The sequence below is a fragment of the Triturus cristatus genome, chromosome 10 (assembly GCF_964204655.1).
Source record: "Triturus cristatus chromosome 10, aTriCri1.1, whole genome shotgun sequence".
NCBI classification, from domain to species: domain Eukaryota; kingdom Metazoa; phylum Chordata; class Amphibia; order Caudata; family Salamandridae; genus Triturus; species Triturus cristatus.
Window position 1 is genome coordinate 44496511 of NC_140593.1, and position 20820 is coordinate 44517330.

A 20820-nucleotide genomic window follows, 5' to 3' on the forward strand; every position below is an offset into this window, starting at 1 on the left:
TGCCCTATTATATAGGAAAAATAACGATTGAATAATATTAGCAGCTTTGGAGGTAGTAAAAACTTTGTGCCATAGTTTGTTCCATTTCTTAATTGAAAGAGACATAGTAAGTTCTGGTTCCCATGCTTATTCAGTTGATGATTAAAGTTCTTGTGATAATTGTGAGTATTGGGCTAGACATTAACAAGGTAAATCATAAAGGTTTTGTAATGTAGTGAAAGGTAAGACAGAGTTCTAGGAAACAAGCTGGTGAACATTTATGACATTCCTCTCATTCTAATGATTGAAGTAGAAAGATTTATGGCAAAACTTAATACATATATTGTGTCAAAAAGAGGAGGCAAGAAAAGCTTGGTAAAATTAGAGCCATCCATAAAAAGAGAATGTATCAGGTAGTGGAAGTATTTTAAACTTAGGGTGTTTGGACATAAAAGAGCAATTAGATATAAAACAAGTGTCATAGAAAGAGAATTCATGTAATAAAGAGCATTCAAAGTTAATCTAGCTACGTATTGGTTCATCATGGTATTGTCTGTTCAATGCATACATGTGTCGTATTAAAAAAGCAGTGTGATATAATTTACAATTGGGAAATCATACACTCCCTTTATTTTTTGATTTGATTAATTTAGAGAGAGCGATACGGGCAGGTTTGTTGTTCCAAAGAAATTTAGTGGAGAGGGAGTTGATTTGGTTAAAATAATAATTTGGGATTTTAAAGGGTAGCATAGAAATTAAGAATATAATGAGAGGTACAATCTAGGGGTGGGCGGAATTTGCGAAATTAACTTTCGCAAATTATCGCGAAAATGTTTAAAATTATCGCAAACAAGCGGAAATATCGCGAAGATGCAGAAGTTTTTTTCAGGCATGTTCGCGAGATTTTCTGCATGGTTGCGGGTCGCCAACTTACCCATGTGGTTGCTTGCGGGCGCGGCCATCTTGTTTTGAGTTGTGTCGCGGTGCATGATCGCGAGAAGAAAGACGTGATCACGCGACGCATGACGTCACTGCGGGCGCGAACTGTCGCGAGACAGCGCAAATGGCTAAAAACAATACAACTTCTCATGGAGAACGCGACCGGATCAAGAAAACTTGTCGGCGAACGCATGGATTCAGGCAAGGCGATCGCGCGCGAGCGAGAATGTATTATTTTACAGCGCGAGCATGAAACAAATTATCGCCAAGCTGCGGTGACCAGAATTTTTGACATTTTCGTGCTCACCGCGGAACGCGAAAATGTCATATTATCGCAATTTCCGCGAACTGAACGAAATTTTCACCCAGGCCTAGTACAATCATCATTTGGATAGTATCAAGTCTGCACCACCAGGAACGATAAAGAGGGGACCAGGAAGATATTAGGTTTTGAATTTTGGCATTTAAATTATTGAAATTGTGAGAGAGGGTTTAAGGAATGGTAGAGGAAAACCAAACACCTAAGTATTTAATTTTGGAAGGACACCATTTAAACTTGGTATCAGAAAACATAAATTGGTAACATAAGGAATTTAAGGGTAACATTTCAGTTTTAGAAAAATTCAGTTTAAATCCAGATATATTAGAATATAATTCAATTTCCTGTAGAAATGGAGGCAAGGAAGGTAAGGGTTTAGATAGGTAAATCAGAATATCGTCTGCATATGCAGATAATTTAATTTTTTGAGAGTTGTATTGGAATCCTGTTATCGAGGGGTTACAGTAAATACATTCAAGAAAAGGTTCAAGACATAAAGGGAATAGGAGGGGATAAAGGGGACATCCTTGCCTAGTACCACTATATAAATTAAAAAAAGGGGGTAAATAACCAATAACAGAAACACACGCATGGGGTTCTTAATACAATAGTTTAATAAATGAGATACATTTAGAGCAAAAAACCAAACCAATGGAGTGTTTTGGACATAAATTGCCCATTTATGTGATCAAAAGCTTTTTCAGCATCAAGGGATAATGCTGCTGTAGGATCAAGGTATTGTTTTGCCATTGCAGGAATATTAGAGAACATTCTAGCATTACCTGAGGTAGGACTACCCTTAAAAAAGCTGGATTGATCAGGTTTTACTATTAAGGGTATAACACCTTCTAATCAAGAAGCAAGGATGTTAGCAAAGATTTTACAATCATAGTTGATTAATGAAATTGGGCGATAATTTTGACACAGGAAGTCATTTTTATTGGGTTTGGGGATAATTACAATGAGAGCATCAAGAAAGGAACCTTCAGGTTTAGAATGTGATAAAAAATGAGTAATTAGTTAATGCAAATGAGAGCAAAGATGAAAAGGAAGAAATAAGTTCAAAAGCAAAACCACCAGGGCCAGGAGCCTTAGCTCTCTTAAGAGTTTTAATTGCATCTAATATCTCCTGAAGAGTTATATTTTTTTCAAAAAGGGCCATAGCATTTGGTATGGAACGAGGGAAAGGGAGACCATCAAATAACCTCTGGATATTGTTTTTAGTGGGGTGAGTATCTTTCATATATATTGAGAAATAATAGGATTGAAAGGCGTTAACAATATCTGAATCAGAGTGTAGTAAAGTATTAGTAGAGGTATTGCGAATGGGCCCAATGGATTTCCTCTCCGATTTGATTTTTAGATAATTGGTCAGCATTCTACCCACTTTGTTTTGACCCCTGTGATATTAAGATTTTATTTTAAGAAGGATGTTACAGGCATCAGCTAATTTGTTTAACTCAGATTTTGCCTTGATGAGATCTCTAAGATGTCCGGGGGATTTAGAAGTGTAGTAAGCATGTTCAAGGGTTTTAATATGTGAAGGAGTTGAAAGATATTGGGACTTTAAGTGCTTTTTCCTTCTAGCAGTGTATGCAATGGTAAAGGATCTGAAGGAGGCTTTAAAGGCAACCCAGTTGTTGTGAACAGAGGTGTTACTTTGTTTGTTACTTTGAAAAGAATATTTTAGAAAAGAGGCAGCATCTGAGATATAATTTTGGTCAGATAATAGCGAAATATTGAATTTCCATCTAGTATGTTTGGATATAGCGAGGTAGACTGAAACAGGGGCATGATCAGGAATAAAAATGGAATCAATCTCAGAAGTTTGGAGTGTGAGGAGTAAGGTTTTAAAGATCAAATTACAATCTATGCGTGACATACTATGGTGGACATTCGAATAGTATGCAAATTCCTGTTTGTCAGGATTACTTGTCATCCATGCATCATAGAGTGGATGAGAGGTAATAGCAGCTTGAAATGCTTTATGGGATTTATCTGGTTTGAATTTCCAATCTGATTTTCCTTCAGAGAAGGGGTCCATCCAATCGTTGAAATCACCAGCAACAATATTATCGAGGTTAGTGATTGAGGATATTTTTAATTTAATAGTGTGCCAAAAATCCAGATCCGATTTAACTGGTCCATAAATGTTGAAGAAGGTGACCTGCTTATTTTGAACTGTGGCATTCAAATTACCCATCGTCCACTCGCATCATTTTCTGTGGATACAATTTGCAATTTTAAATATTTATGACATAGGATGGCAACACACCCCTTACGATTAACATCAGGGGAGAGGATAACCTGACTTACCAATTGACGTTTGAGGTTGAGAGATTCAGTATCATTACAATGGGTTTCTTGTAAAAAAGCAATCTGACTGTTAAGTTTCGATAAATGGGAAAGTACCTTTTGACACTTGACAGGATGACCCAAATCACGAACGTTCCACGATATAACATTTAACATGACGAACTGTAGGGATAACAATGGGAACAAAAAGACACTGATTATCAAATGGTGGGTAACACGATGAAATAACAAGCACGTAAGGAGGTAAAACAAATATGCACTCTTATAAAAATAAAGTTAGGGGAATTAAGAAAATAAGGGAAAAGGAAAGCAGGAGAGATAGAATGGAGAGAGAACAGGAAAAGGAGGATATAGGAAAGAAACAAACGAATGAAGTAAGAATGAAAGAGATGAGGAAGAAAAGGACAGATCAAGGACATAAAGCCAGATCTGAATGAACAAGAACAAGATATATGAACTGGGCATGTCAGCACCCAGAGACAAGAACAGCAACAGAGAGCAAGATAACGAATAAGAAGGATAAAAGATGAAGAGAATCAAACGCAGATCACATATTGAAAAAATAAGAGTTAGAGACCACAACCAGAAACAAGAAAACAGGAATCACTAATAGTTAAATAGTTTAAGGACAATGAGTATTAATGTCCATAGGTGTCTTAGTGATACTTTGCAAAGACATTTTTAGTTTGGACGGGTCTTAAAACGAGCGGGAGACACCATCATGAGGAATTTCACATACACAAGCTTGTAATTGCCATAACAAATGTTCATAGATCTTAGTTGAGGATGAAGCGCTAGAAATTCTCTGCTTCTAGCATTAGTTGCATTGGAGAGATCCTGAGAGATGAAGATTTTATGTCCAGACCAAGTATGGTGATGTTTTTCTCTGGCAGATTTTAATACACGCATCAGATCGGTGAACTCCAAGAAGAACGTTATGATACCACGTGGTCTTTTGGATTGAGGTTTAGGACTACCAAGATGATGTGCCTGCTGAATGTTCAGAGGAGTAGCACTCTGAAGATTAAGAAGATCAGGCAGACATTTCTTAAAGGAGGAAAGAAGAAAAGGACCTACAACATTTTCAGGCAGACCATAAAGATGAAGGTTGGTCCTCCTGTTGCGATTTTCAAGATCTTCAGTATGAATTTTAAGGTTATATATTTCTTGTTCCAGCAAAGATACCTTGGTAGCAATGTCCTGTAGTTGACCCGTATGTTGTTCCATTTCAGATATTTTTCCTTCCATATTGATCCATCGATCTTCAATTTGTTGTAGTTTTTCCATTAGTAGTGATCATGAACGGTTTTAGTGCACAAAGTTCATCAAGAATTGAATCCAGGACTGGGTTAGAAGATGACGGGACTAGAGATGGAGGATCATTTTTAACTCTTTTGGGTTTGGTGCCAGATGAAGAGGTTTTTGTGAGGTTAAATGAGTCCCTAGCCATCTTGATGATATTTACCTGATGGTGCCGTACTTTTTTAATAGTGGAAAGCCTGCCTATACAATAGATGACAAGTAAGAGATAGAATCAATATATTGTATGCAATGATATACACATTATGGTAAGGAGAGTCAGTCAGTGAACAGAAGCAAGTGTGTGATACATCATAGTAGGTTTTAAAGCATAGGGTTGTAGGAAGTTCCACTGGGTGTCAAAACTGTAAGGAGAGAAATGCAAACTGACCCTCAATATATCACCTCAAAAAATGTTACGATCACACTTACAATCCCTCAGACACATGCACGCTGAGGAAAGAGTGGGATCAAATCAATGTACTATTTGCCACAATAGATAGAGAGGAGAAACAGTATGGGCAGCACATTAGTAAAATGGTGTTACTTTCATAGACAGCAATGACATTTTAGTTGACCATCATAAGCAAATGGTGAGCTTGGAACGATGGCATCCCATGTTTAGTATGGAGAGTCACAATGCACCCATGAAGAAAAATTGCTAATGGGGTGAGTTGAAAATGAGAACTCCAAATTGTGTTTGCCGTGTGATGAACTAGAGTAAAAGTATTGCACGCAGTGTACCAGTAAAATGACGGCCTCTCATATGTGAGGGGAGAGTGTTGTCACAGCAAAGTAACCGAATAAGCGGGTTTGTGAACTTACCAGTTGGGTCAGTAGTATGTCATAAATAACCAGGCATGAGATCAGCTAAGAGAGTGGCAGAAGAGATCTCAGAGCAGCTGAAAGTTTCATTGTTACTTCCGTGGAAGACGGAGATCAGCAATTTACTGCCGTCTAGTTTATACGCATCAGCCACGTCTTTGCATGCATGCTTTTAACATTGCCATGAGGTGTTATAAGCCCCTACACTTACTCCACAATGAAGAGTATTACGATGTGTTAGATATTTGATAAAGAATTGCATTAGTTATCTTAAACACACATTGGTGATGTAATAATTGGTGCCAACAGGGATGCAATATGTCAGCTGCAGATACTTTAGGAATAGTTGAATATAAATTCAAAAGCATGAAGTTGATGCATACAAAGTTGGTTATCAATTGGCTGTTACTCTCGAAAGTGAGGTAACTATCATTTAATGAACATTGCAGCCATCAAACACACTTAAATAGGCAATTCGTTTTTTAAACAGGCAAAAGAAACATCAGTCAACTGGATATTCGTACAGGTGGATCCAGGATTCCTTAGTTGTATATATGATATGTGTGATAACGAAGAGAGGGTAGTCACATATATATATTCCTTCATTTTTAGATAGAAAACCCCACAACTGGTGCTGGACCAATAGACAGTCTATTAATTACTCACTCGTCATCCTAGAAGTAATCTCTTAATTTGCCGCATGAGGATTTGGTAAAGAAGAGTTACGAGTGGCATGCTCGCAAAATGGCGGCTACTCGTATGTGAGAGGAAACGTTGTCACAATAAATTTGAAGGAACAGCAGGTCCAAAAGCTCACCCACTGGTTTAGTCGAAAGCTGTTACACTCATGTCCAGGAAGCCAGCTTAGGGAGCAGCTCAAAGGATCTCAGCGCAGCAAAGAAATTATTCGTTAGCTCCGTGAAACATGGAGCTCAGCAAAACTCTGCCATCTTGTTTTTGCGCATAAGCCACGCCCACACACACAACCTTTCAAAAAAAATCATTGGTGTGTTTTCAGACACATTATTGGTGAATGTGACCAATGGTACATTGATTCCCAATCAGTGACACTCACACTTCAAATGAACAAGTTTGGTTCGTAGCTTCACAGGCATAGTCTTTGCATTTTTATTAGTTTTAATGTGTCACATTTAGAACATCACAGTGATATGCACACTTGGAATTCTATGTGTAACAGTGATATGCTCACCGTATCTGCTAATAATCAATGTGATATACTGAGAGATACAGTTTGAATGCAATACTTTCAGTGACACTATTTATAGAACACACAATCTATTCCTTGTTGCTGTGAGGGTTTGTGTGTTTTTATTCCACAATTTGCAGTCAGTAAATGCTCCTCCGCTTTTTTTGCTATCACCAGGTGAACCACCAATTGAGTGGAAAACTGCTTTGGGGCATTTACAAAGTATTTGGGTGCCAAAGGAGGAAATAGATATTGTCCAGAGGGAGAAAGGTTTCTTTGAGAGCATAATTTAGCATTTGAGGGTAAAGGATTCTTCGAACACCTGCCCCGGTACATGAAGGATCAGATGAAGAGGAAGAACTTGATGAATACCAGGAACCAATTAAGAAATGAGAGAAATAATTTGATGTACAACAAAGTCTGATTGTCAACAGACATTTGTTTTTTACAAAAAAACAGCACCTGGAGGAGTCGAGAGAGTCATACGAAGCAGCATTATGCATTATAGCTGCAGATTGTGTGTTTGAGGATTTCACAAGCCACTTGATTGATACCAAGTAGTTGTCAAATGTTGGGACAAAAAAGTACAAACTGCTCACATTTAAAAAACCATCATTACCTGACACAATTGATATTGTAAAAAGCATAAAGAGACTTGGTTAACAAAGAGAGTGTTGGAGTGCATGTCATTTCTGTCAATAGTACAAGCAGTCAGACCAATATACTAGGACAACATTTCCAAAAAAGAAGTATGAGTTCATAAAAGGAGATGAAAATCAATTTTTCAAACAGAAAAACATTTGTTTCAGATGTGGGTTCCCTCAACATTCAATCAATCAATCAGGGGTTTATAAAGCGCACTACTCACCCGTGAGGGTCTCAAGGCACTGCGTGAGGGTCTCAAGGCACTGGTGTGTGCTTGTGCCGTAAAGAATGCTGTGTGTAAAAGTTGTGGACAGTTTGGTCATTTTACCAAAGTGTGACAATTCAAAAACAAGCATTTGCAATGCAATAGGTCTCGCATTTACGTGAGTTTAAGCTATTGGCATTGTAAATGACAATGCCTTTTATTTATGTTTTAAAAACTAAAACCTAAGTAAAAGGCATTTCATTTACAATGCCAATAGCTCAAACTTGTGTAAATGCGAGCCCTAGTGTATTGCAAATGCTTTTTTAATTATCCTTTCAATCAAAGGTCAAATTTAGACATTTTTCTAAGGAAACACAAAACTTGCCCACATTAGATCTCACTACCTGGCGGCACACCATACAGTTTCCCTCTGGACTTCATATATTTCCACTCAGATCACACCCCTTGCTCTGCCCTTTCGTTACAGTTATTCGACTATTCCCTCGCCCAAAAACGGTACGGACCAAGTAATGTATTTTGCCTGACTCCGACCTGCTTAGAAGCACTGTGGCTGATAACAAAGATAATTAAATGTTGAGACACTCAAGCTTATAAACAAAAAGCATCAAATGTTGAGACAAAAGAATTCAATCCTTTAAACTTATTTGTACAAAATATAGCGTGCAAACTAGATAAAAGGTAGCCAACCTAAGATTCCCGTATTCTGGATGCACAGTGAGGAACTTCGATTTTTGATCGTGATCGTATCGACCCGCCATTTTGTGCTCCGCCGCCATTTTGTGTTGCCCTCACTCAGGCAGCACGACGATCGAAGTCTTTTCCTGCAATAGTGTGTCGAAATAACCTTGTGCCTCTGTTTACAAAAGCTGGTGTTAGAGACTGTCCGAGTACACTAATCCTTGTCTGGTTTTCCTAATCCCTGTCTCAACTATCTGTTGGTTCACACTATTCTGATTTTATCTTATCGTCTGGCCTTCGCTGTCCTCTGCTCGTATTCTCTTGTTTCACAACTGTCCTCCAAAACTCACAAACGTATCTCGTCACCTGCAAGACAGATACAAGTCAGTTAATGAATTAGCTCGTGGGGAGGGGTTGACAAACACAGTTAGAGGAGAGGCTTCTTCGAGTTTCTCGATACTTTATTTTCAAACCTTTCCTATTGGTTCTGTTCTGTTTTCCAACTTTTCTTATTGGCTCCTTTTATATGTTTTAGGTGTGTTGTTAGTTAATGTATATGTCACCTATGTACTATATAAGATTGTGCGCCACGGAGTGAAGTGGCAGTCTCCTGAGAACATACCGTGTGTACTTCTAGGACAACTGTACTAGCTGCAGCTAATAAATCTGATCTTTTACGCCGACAGAGTGTCCCCGTGTCTCTGTGTAACTAAGCAGGAGAACCCAGGAGATTAAGGCGTACCCTGCGCCGCCAGGTCCAAAAGGTTCTGGTTCTTCAACTGGCGCCCCACGTGGGGCGGCTTCAGTGGTACCGGTTCTGCCTGAAGGTTGTGAGGAACCCCACAAGAAAATTCTGGAGGAATCGCGAGCCACGTCAAGCGACCCCTGTATGTCGAAAGTGGTCCAAAGGTCTTTTTCAGCGCAGTTACTCCTTCCTGACGGCTACTAACGACTGCTGCCCTGACTGCAGCCCTGCTTTGGCCCTTCCTTTGGTGATGTATGGTAAGGCGAGACGATAGACGGGCCTCTGTTGGCGTAAGAAGATGTCCTTAGTTAAGTATTTGGTGGGTCGCGCCCACAATTTTGGTTCTTTGTTCCTTAGTTTCTTTGGTCCTTAGATTCGACTATTGCAATAGCTGAAGCCGAGGGTAAGTGTATTTGTGCTGCGTAAACTGAGTTTTACCCCCTTGAAGTTTGTGAACAGTCCGGTGAAATCGCGAGATGCCTGGTCTGACTACGTTTGGAAAACTTTGTTGCTTTGGTTGTAATAGGGATTCCCAGCTTGAGGACTGTTGTCCAATTCCTTCGGTTGGAACTCCCACATATGAGCTCTATTCTAAACATGGTGTTGGCCCCATTGCCTTTAACGAGACATGGACCCGATACACGAAGAAAGATGGTGTTTTAAAATGGCCAGAAAATGGTAGTTTTGATTCTGATGTGCTAGATAATTTGGAAGCAGTTTTATTCAAAAGAAAAGCATGGCCGGCAATGTTTGACTCTTTCCGCCTTTGGCGTAAGGAAGCAAAACAGAGAGAAATTAAACAAGCAAAACGAGATAGGAAAGCACAGGGTATGACAATTATACAGGCTGCCCAACAATTCAAAGATGATGAAATTAATAATGCGATGGAAATTTCAGAAAGACAGCATCGTATGGCGATAGATAAATGCTATCCGGTGTTACCTGTTTCCCCTTCCGATAACAAGAAAGATTTAGAAGAAGATCCCCTAATGTCCCATTTATTGAGATTGCCTCCGCCCTATGCACAAGGTGCTAATGCACCCCAGTTTTTACAGTCTGTTCAGCCGCCAGCAGTACGTCCGCCTGTTCCGGCTCTTCTGCCTTTGCCCCTTTTAGTATCTCCGCCTCCACCAGTTTTGCCTTTAACTTTAACTTCTTTGCCCTCATCTCCTGATCTTCGATCTCCTTTGCCTTCTGCTCCTTCTGCAATTACCGGTTCTCCTTCCGTTAGTTCGCCTAATACCTTGTCCCCTATTCTTATGTCCAATTCTCCGTCTGTGCGTAAGCGTCTCACAGACACCGTCACTGGTATTCTATCTCCTTTCTTTGAAGCTTTAAATGTGTCTCTGGCTTTTGCTCGAAGACAGTCTCGTAGTCAGTTCCCAGATTCTGAGGAACAAGAAAGGTTGGACTCTCTCGCACGTAAATGGATCAAGAGGGGTCCCCAGTATAGCGTGCCTGATATTATGTCTACCTTCTCACAATGGAATGCGCCTACGCAAAGATATGTTTTTAATGTAATGTGTGATACTCTCATTAAAGAATGGGAGGATGTGAATTTGAGTTCGATTCCACAGGGTCTGTTAGATGTTCAGACTGATTTCGATAAAGGACTTGTTGTGGGTTCTAAGGTTGAGAAAGCTGTAAGGACACTTATTTCCTTTAGATCCTTGTTGTCCTCTCAGACTTTCCTTGATTCCGATCCGTTGGTTAGACTGACACTGAAAAATTATCCCATGAGAGAGGTTCCTCCAGTTTGGAAGGAAGAAGTTGCGGCTCAAGGTAATAATCCAGCTATTCCTGCTCATTTCCAACGTATATGGGTACATGTTCCATGGAAACGATCTGAAGTTTTAGCCCTTAAGCAGACTCTACCAGATCCTCGTAAGAATCCTGTGGGTTATTATAAAGAATTATCACAGACGGTTGATGCTTGCATCATGAATCTAGCCGATATCGATATGTTGATGGGAAATGTAGTTCCACAAGCATTATGGGCTAAGATTCGTAGAGAGAATCATGCTCAAGCATTAGGTGATGATATGGGCTGCTATAATTGCTGCGGATGCAGCTCAAGTGGGTGGTGCTAAGCCTGAGGTTTTGGTTTCAGAACTCCCTGGTAGGATTATTACATTAATGAAAACGATGATACCTGCCTTGAGAGTTAACTGGGATAAATTAGCAGCATGCAAACAGAAGAAAGATGAGAGTGTCTCTGATTTCTTTACTCGTTTCGAGGAGACATTTATTGATCACAGTGGTCAAGATATGGCTACAGAGGGTGGTCAGCGATTATTTGTGGACAAATTTGTATTTAATTTGCTTCCTGAGTTGTCACACAAATTGAAAGATTCTGAAAGTTCATGGGCTGTTTCTTCTTCTGCCCAGATATTGGCTACTGCACACTATTATGAAAATAGAGATAAAGAAGAAAGAGAAAAGCAAGAGAAAAAGACGAAAGAATTGAAAACGAAGGTTCTCTTGCAACAAGCTTATCCTCCTCGCTATGTTCAGCCTCAGTTTCAACAGCCTCCGCAGTTTCAGAGGTTGTATCAAAAACCTGAGTCATACATTCCGCGACCTTTATTAGGACCTAATCAATGTGCCTATTGTAGAGAGGAAGGTCATTTTAAGAATAGTTGTCCGATTTTATTGCAGCGCAATGGAGCATTATCTGCTCCACGAGGTCGTGGTGGCCTCCAGTCAACAAATAGAGGTAGAGGTCGAGGTATGTCGACTCAAGAACAGCAATCCCTTCCTCTTCCTAATTCCGTGAATTATTTTGATCAGCAAAATGTTAGGTCTACACAGTATTACAATGAGGATTGTTATGTTGAAGGCGAGAATGAAAGTCTTCATACTAACTAGGACAGCCATGGACAAAGTAAGGGAGTTGTGTCGATTTCAGTAGATCAGAATGGACCTTATGTTAATGTTACTACAATGGGTGTTTCAGAGCCATTTCTCCTAGATACTGGTGCAATGAGAAGTTCTATCATTCATTCCAAACTCCCTGGGCACCTTTGTCTGGCTTAACAAATGTTTCTGTAGGATTTTCTGGCGCCCCTGTTCGTAATCCGGTTTCTTGCCCTTTGAATATTTCAGTTAGCCCTTATGATTTGGAAACTCCGCTTCTTTTGACGAATGGTTGCGGTGAAAATCTGTTGGATTTGGACTTATTAAAAAGAATGCATGCTACGATATATTGTTCTCCTTCTGGTGTACATCTTACTTTAGGACAGAAACTGACTTCTCCAATGTATTTGTCCAAAGATCAGTTTCCACCTGAATTGCTTTCTCTTCCGGCAACGCTTTGGGCCACGGGTCCGAACGATGTGGGCTGTCTGGCGATTCCACCTTATGTTGTCACTCTTAAGCGTAATGTTGAATTGCCACGTATTCCGCAATATAGAATTTCGACTGAAGGTGAAAAAGCGCTTTTGGAAATCATTCATGATTTGATTCAGAAGGGTGTGGTTGAGGAAACGAGAGGTAACATATGCAATAGTTCTATTCTTCCTGTTCTTAAACGCACTGAACCTTCTCAGCCTCCTGTATATTGTTTCGTAATTGATCTTTGGGAGGTAAACAAAATTGTTGTAGCACAATTTCCTGTAGTCCCAGATATTACTGCTCTGTTGACGATGATACCTTCCACAGCGACTTGGTTTTCTGTTATTGATCTAAAGAATGCTATCTTTAGTATCCCCATTGCAGAAGAAAGTAGGGATATTTTTGGCTTCTCTCTTGGAAGCCGAAGTTTCCGGTTTAAGCGCACACCTCAGGGCTATTGTGAAAGTCCCTCTATTTACAGTCAAGCTTTAAAATGTCATCTTGATGCTTTTCATTTGCCGTCTGGTGCTGCTCTTATTCAATACATGGACGACTTGTTGATTGCTGCTGATTCAGAAGATATTTGCAAAGATGTGACTGTTGCATTGTTACGCCATCTGTTTAATCTGAATCATAAGGTTTCACCTTCTAAACTACAATATGTTCGTCAAGAGGTTACCTACTTGGCTCATCTCCTTTCAAAGGAGGGATGACGATTAACCCCAGAACGAATTCAGGCGATTGCGCAAATGTCTGTGCCATCCACACAAAGGGAGGTACGTGCCTTTCTGGGTATTACTTCTTATTGTAGGCAGTGGATTCCGAGCTTTTCTCTGTTGGCTAAACCTCTGTTGGCACTCACTTTGAAAGATACGCCTCAGCCCCTTCCATGGACTGAAGAATGTCAGAAGAGTTTCACTGACTTGCATACTGCGCTATGTTCTGCTCCTGTATTGGGTACTCCCGATTACAGTAAGCCGTTCACGCTCTACGTTCATGAAAGAGAAGGTTGTGCGTTGTCAGTTTTAACACAGCGATTTGGAGATAAACAGCGACCATGTGCATATTTTTTGGCTACGTTAGATCCAGTAGCTAAAGCATTACCTAGTTGTCTTAACCCCTTCAGTGCCACGCCCTTTCCCCCTCCTGTGCCGGGCGTTGCACTAGTGGGTGGGGTTCATGACAAGATAGTCTCGTCATGGGCACAGCGCAACCGTGCTCCATGACGAGACTATCTCATCATGGGCACTGAAGAGGTTAAAGCAACAGCAGCAGCAGCAATTTCTATTCGACAGTCTGCTGGAGTAGTGCTATATAATACACTTATTGTTATGGTGCCGCATGCAGTGGATACCTTATTAAACCGAACGAAAACACAACATCTTACGAGTGCTCGTTTGTCTGGATATGAGTTGACGCTTTTGGCTAGTCACGTGCACATCAAACGATGTAATACTTTAAATCCAGCTACTTTGTTGCCTCTTCCAGTAGACAAAGATGACCAAGAACAACATGATTGTTTCCTCCGTACTGAGGAAGAGACTAAAGGAAAAATTGACTTAAAAGATACAACGCTAGAAAATCCGGATGGAATTCTATGGGTGGACGGTTCTTGTTTCAAGCTTCCTAATGGAGATACAGTTTCAGCCTATGCTGTTACTACCTTACATACAGTTGTGGAAACAGCACGCATTAGACATAATTCAGCTCAAGCAGCAGAACTGATAGCTTTGACGAGAGCCTGTGTGTTGTCCAAAGGAAAAAGGGTAAACGTGTACACCGGATGCCAATATGCTTTTGGTGTAGCGTTCAATTTTGGGCGTTTATGGAAGGAAAGGGGAATCCTTACTTCACATGTCACTAAAATACAACATGGTCAGTTGGTGACTGATCTTCTTGAGTCACTTTCTTTACCTGCTCAGATAGCAATTGTGAAGTGTAGTGCACACAAAAAGATTACAGATGATGTTGGTCGAGGAAATGCATTTGCAGATGAAGTAGCAAAAAAGACAGCGAGAGATGCTACAAGTCAAATGTATGTTGCGGGTCCTGCGAATTGGGTTAGAGAGAGAGGAATGTATGAGGATACAGTCGAAAGTGTAAGGTCGATTCAGAAAGAGGCTACAGAGAAAGAATTGAGCAAGTGGAAAGAAAGTACAGGAATGTTGGATAAGATGGGATGTTGGGTGGAATTGTCTGAGCATCAACGTTGGCTGTTACCAGATGCCTATGTACTGCCAGTAGTCACTATGGCGCATGGTCCAGCCCACTTAAGTGCAAAAGGAATATTCAAACTTCTGGCTCCAGTGTGGCAGAATGAAGGAATCCCAAAGTGTGCAGACAATGTAGTGAAACATTGTATTGTTTGTTTGATGTACAATCCGGGAAAGGGAACCCCAACTCCGGCAGGTCACTTTGCTCCTCTGACATATCCTTTTGAGGTGTTGCAGATCGATTACATTCATATGGAACGATGCAACAACCTCAAATATGTTCTGGTGGTAGTGTGCGCCTTTTCTAGATGGATAGAAGCATACCCTCTAAAAGACAATACAGCCTTATCCACAGCTAAAGGTCTACTAAAAGAATTTTTCCCCAGGTTTGGTTTGCCACGCATTGTCTGGAGTGACAATGGGAGCGAATTTGTGGGCCAAGTCATGCAAAAAGTTTGTGCGGGTCTTGGTATCAAGCAAAAGTTCCATGCGGCAAATCATCCACAGTCAGCGGGTTTAGTAGAGTGTTACAATGGAACTTTAAAACTAAAACTAGCGAAAGTTCAGGCTAGTACAGGACTTAGTTGTCCCGATGCTTTACCATTGGCTCTTCTGTCCACCAGAACAGCAGTACACTCTCGTTTGGGACTTAGCCCTTACGAAGTGGTTTTTGGACGCCCAGCTAATGTATGGGAAGTCCCTCGCCCTAAGAAATACTCAGACTTACCATATCCAATGTTAATTGATTACTTGCATGACCTTACGACAAAATTGCGTGTTCTCCATCAACAGGTTCAGAGTGCTTTGCCGGAGGTTTCCACAGACCCAGGTCATTCCATCCGACCAGGTGATTGGGTCCACATAAAGAACTTCCAAAGGATGAAAAATTTGGAACCCAGGTGGAGAGAGCCCCGAATGGTTTTGCTCACCACGAGAACAGCAGTGAAAGTTGAAGGAAAGAAAAATTGGATTCACGGTGTGCATTGCAAAAAAGTGCCTTTGCCTCTTCCGTTCGATCAGTGGGTACGTAAGGTCATTAGAGACTCTGAGAGTGAAAAGGTTCCACGATTTGTACCTTTTAGTGATGCACGCCTGAATGGAACATTGTCTGAGAAAGAGGACGATGACATTCTTCAAGAAGCAATACCACCACATCGTCACTTGAATACAACAAATCCGCGAACATTGTTCCGAGACCAAACTGTACCTGATAAAGAACACTATAACCTAAGACCTAGACTAAAGAACACTTAAAAAAAATGTCTCCTATGTAGTATTCTATCCCGGTTGCAGGGTCACGGTAGGAGTCTTGGTTGCGACCTGAGTAGTGGCAATAGGCCTGCAGGACTTGCAGTGTCATAGGACGGCAGACAATCGTGATTAAGTGATTGAGGAAGATTGCCGTGAGCATCCACTTAGAAAGATGGAGACTACATTAGGCGAAAAAGAGAGAAAGGATAAGATGAAGGAAAAACATCACAAATCAATGTATAGTCGTTGTGGTATAGCTTTATGTATTATTATATTATTGTGTATTCTTTTGGCGTGTATAAATTGGATTGGTTTTGCTCTGCAGCGAAAAGTTGTCTCTTCTTCTACCTCCTGGTAGCTATGGCTAGAATCATGGAAAATAGTAAGATTTCCATTGACGAAAGAAAAGCGTACACTAACTGGAACGTCACCCATTATGTCACTAGCCTTAGTGATAAAGTTAAACAAGGAACATCTTCACCGATTTAGACTATACCACATCAGGGCAATTTCTGTCTACAGATAAATGGTCAGTCTGCTGACACCGTACAAAGAAATAGCTGTACCCACACATACGTTTACTCCTCTCAGAATTCACCGCCTCTAGTACCATCTCAGGGTACATATTTCATCTGTTATAATAGGGCTTACACGTGGTTTCCAACTGGTTTTTCTGGTACCTGCTATATAGCTTTCCTTCTTCCCCCTACATACACCGCTTCTGCAAATCATCATCGAAACAGATATGGCAGAGGAATTATGGATTCCAAAGACACAGCAGGACAAGAGGGAGGAGATTTCCTCAAAGGATTTCTTCCTTTTTGGGGTCCAATGGCCAACAGCAGAAATATAAGGCAATTGGTTTGTGTTGTAGAAACCACTATAGACATCACTGTAGGAGCCTTGAGTAATATCACGGCAGAACTACAGGCAGATTGTCTTATGACTTTACAAAATCGAGTTGCCTTAGACTTTGTTCTTGCAGACCGTGGTGGAGTGTGCAAAGTGATCGGGTCAAGTTGCTGTATTTTCATACCTAATGACGCTCCAACAGTATACCAAGCTATCTCTAAGTTACATATGAGCTCTGAGTCGATTCATCAGGACGAAGGAGATTGGTATTTATTGGAGTGGTTTTGGGGACTACTGTCCAAATGGGGTTGGAAGGTATTGACATTCCTTGGAGTAATTTTAGCCATCGTATTCTCCTGTTGCCTTTGTATGCACTGTGGCCCCGCCATCTGCGACCTTTGTGCTACTATGTGCATCCCTAAACCCAAGTCACAAAGAACAGAGAATATCAGAATGATGCTACAGCAACAGCTCGATGACCTCATGGCCATCGACATTGACTCAGATTAATGTGAGTCTGTGTATCTTGCCTGAGTTCTGGCAAAAGGAGGGTCTGAGGAACTTCGATTTTCGATTGTGATCGTATCGACCCGCCATTTTGTGCTCCGCCGCCATTTTGTGTTGCCCTCACTCAGGCAGCACGACGATCGAAGTCTTTTTCTGCTTTACCTGCAATAGTGTGTCGAAATAACCTTGTGCCTCTGTTTACAAAAGCTGGTGTTAGAGACTGGCCGAGTACACTAATCACTGTCTGGTTTTCCTAATCCCTGTCTCAACTATCTGTTGGTTCACACTATTCTCTTCTGATATTATCTTATCATCTGGCCTTCGCTGTCCTCTGCTCGTATTCTCTTGTTTCACAAATGTCCTCCAAAACGCACAAACATATCTCGTCACCTGCAAGACAGCTACAAGTCAGTTAATGAATTAGCTCGTGGGGAGGGGTGACAAACACAGTTAGAGGAGAGGCTTCTTCGAGTTACTCGATACTTTATTTTCAAACCTTTCCTATTGGTTCTGTTCTGTTTTCCAACTTTTCTTATTGGCTCCTTTTATATGTTTTAGGTGTGTTCTTAGTTAATGTATATGTCACCCATGTACTATATAAGATTGTGCGCCACGGAGTGAAGTGGCATTCTCCTGAGAACATACCGTGTGCACTTCTAGGACAACTGTACTAGCTGCAGCTAATAAATCTGATCTTTTACGCCGACAGAGTGTCCCCGTGTCTCTGTGTAGCTAAGCAGGAGAACCCAGGAGATTAAGGCGCACCCTGCCCGCCAGGTCCAAAAGGTTCTGGTTCTTCAACAGCACTCAGCAATATTATTTTTGTAAACATACACATTACTTGAGTCAAATAGAAACCAAATGCATCAGAACTCATGTTAGTTAACAATGGTTATATTGTTTTGACTATTAAATCATTGAGAAATAATGCAATTCATAAGAAGATTGTTCGCACATCACAATTAGAGTTGTTTACATGAAAAAGAACATGAACTTCAGCAATTTTGCATATGGCATGAAAACATCAGCAACAAACATAAATAACGAAAATTATTGTCATTGTTACTTTTTTTTTTTTTTAGTTAACAAAAAAAAAAATGTTTTCATGCAATATGCAAATAATCAAAACAATATAACCATTGTTAACTAACATGAGTTCTGATGCATTTGGTTTCTATTTGACTCAAGTAATGTGTATGTTTACAAAAATAATATTGCTGAGTGCTGTGCATCCAGAATACGGGTGGTAGTCCACCTGTTTCTTCTTTGATAACAAAGATATCCCCGACTACATATACAATGGTGGTTGTGCAGCTTCCTGGCCTACCACAAGACAAATGCAATCGTAACATGTTTATTCTACAGAGTAAACGTGGGGATAACCTGGTTTAAGCTAAACTATTCGCTATGACTGCATTCCCTACCACCGGTGCAACCCTCCATGGTAATGAAGAGATTGGGCAGTGACAAGGGCACCCATTGTCGTCCATTCATTACTAGTTCATACAGGCGCTGGTTCTCACAGACAGGAAGCATGAGGCGCACATAAGACATTACGCTGTAGGGAAAGAACGCCACGGCTCCAACACTAACCGACCACATGTGTCGCGCCCTATGTTCTGATGCCCTATGAAAAGCAGCAATTCTGTCTCATCTACCAGGGTTCACATGCGTACTCCTCCATCTTGAAATGATGAGGACAGGTGACGTATCTAACAGTGGCATCACGAAGGGAGGAGTCAGTGGTAGGGGTGGAGCATGGTTGATTCTACGTGAGGACGGGCACCGCCTACAAGGTGGGGAGCACGTCTTCATATTCTTTTGTGATTGGCTGGTCTCTAAATCAAGGCGTGATTATTAGCAGGGCTGCTATTATAAGAGCTTGCGCAAGACGAAGGAGCGCTGACCTTGTGATCCAACCTCAACTGTGACAAAGCGTCACACATCAATAAGACAACCTAAACAGCGACTAAAAAACTCAAAATGAATGTGGAGTAATGAGGCTACCACCTCGGTATCCAAAAACTCACCACTGTCAGAAGGCATCTGACAGACGAAAACAAGACACAGGACTGGGTAGTGACTGAATGTATGTTGGGGTTTAGAAGCAGTCCCATTTTGATACTTGGAACAGTGCAGTTAAATTACGTGGGACCCACAAAAGACACACACAACCTTGCTATTAAGTTGCCCCGTAGAACGCCAGCTCTTGCTTTTACTAGGTCGTGCGTTGCAATCTAGGAACCTTAACTTTGACGTCACGCTAGACGTGTATCCTTGCTAAGCAGTTTCAGTCTAACGAAGGTTAAGGAAAACACTTGTATCACTTATGATTCGTGTCAACATCAGGCTAAATAACGATAATTTTTTTTAAAATTTAGCTGCGGCAGTGAAGAACAAATAATTTCTTGTTAAAAAAAAAAAGTATTTGAGTACCTAGGGCCATAACCTTGGCGAGCATCAGCTCTTGTTTGCTCTGGAGGTGGGCGAGAGGTGGGCGAGACGCGGAAATCTTGAGCCAGGCTCGAGCCTGAAGCCTGACTTTGGCTCAGCTCAATGTCCTGTTGGAACCTCGAGCCCATAACGAGTCGAGCTTTCAAGTGGCTCCTGCCTGTCACCCTACCCGTAACCAGAGTGCAGCAGTAGGGCCAGAGCTGTCTACTTTGGATCTGGGGAACCAGGTTTGAGCCTTTATCGGCTCAGCGCACTGTGAATCTGGGCAAATCAATCAATCTCCCGGTGCCTTTAAGAAATGAACGCGACCTGGTGTAATGTGACTGGTGCTCATGTAAAGCCCTCCAATACCTTCGCGTCAAGTCTGCACTATATAAAAACTGAAGACAAATACACAAAGTGGTAACAACAAAGCATTTATATAAAAATGAAATACAAATCAACACCCATTTAGTAGCAGATTTGTACAAAGTGAAACAAAAAAACCTGGGTAAATTGCAACTCACTGCACAAATGATGTGATCACAGGCCAACGTTTTATATCACAAACTCCCTTTTCATCATTATCGCTTCATAAAGCACTTTCAAATATGTCAGTTCAGACTATCAGTTGTACAGAACCTCTGTCACTTGATTTCATAGACTGTAATGTGGCTCCATAACAATCTGCTCCATGTACTGGAATTCCATGACAACTGACCTGCCTCTTACCTTATTAACGATAGATGCTTTAAAACTATTATTTTTAATAAGTATGTCTCAGTTCAGTGGAACAGTTTAAGTTTAAACACTATAATGTGACATGTTAATGTCAAAGTTTCCACGTAAATACACTTTTTTGTAATTTTGAAGAGGCGCTGTCATATTTTACATGGTATCTGTACAGGATTTACAAAGCAAGCATGTTCAGGGCTTGGCTCGTGCACAGGCTCTAAGATCCAAGCTAGACCCTTGGCTCACCCTATAAGGTCACCCACCTCTAGTTTGCTCAGGGGTCGCCATTAAGGTTTGGGTGGTATTTACTGCATCCGG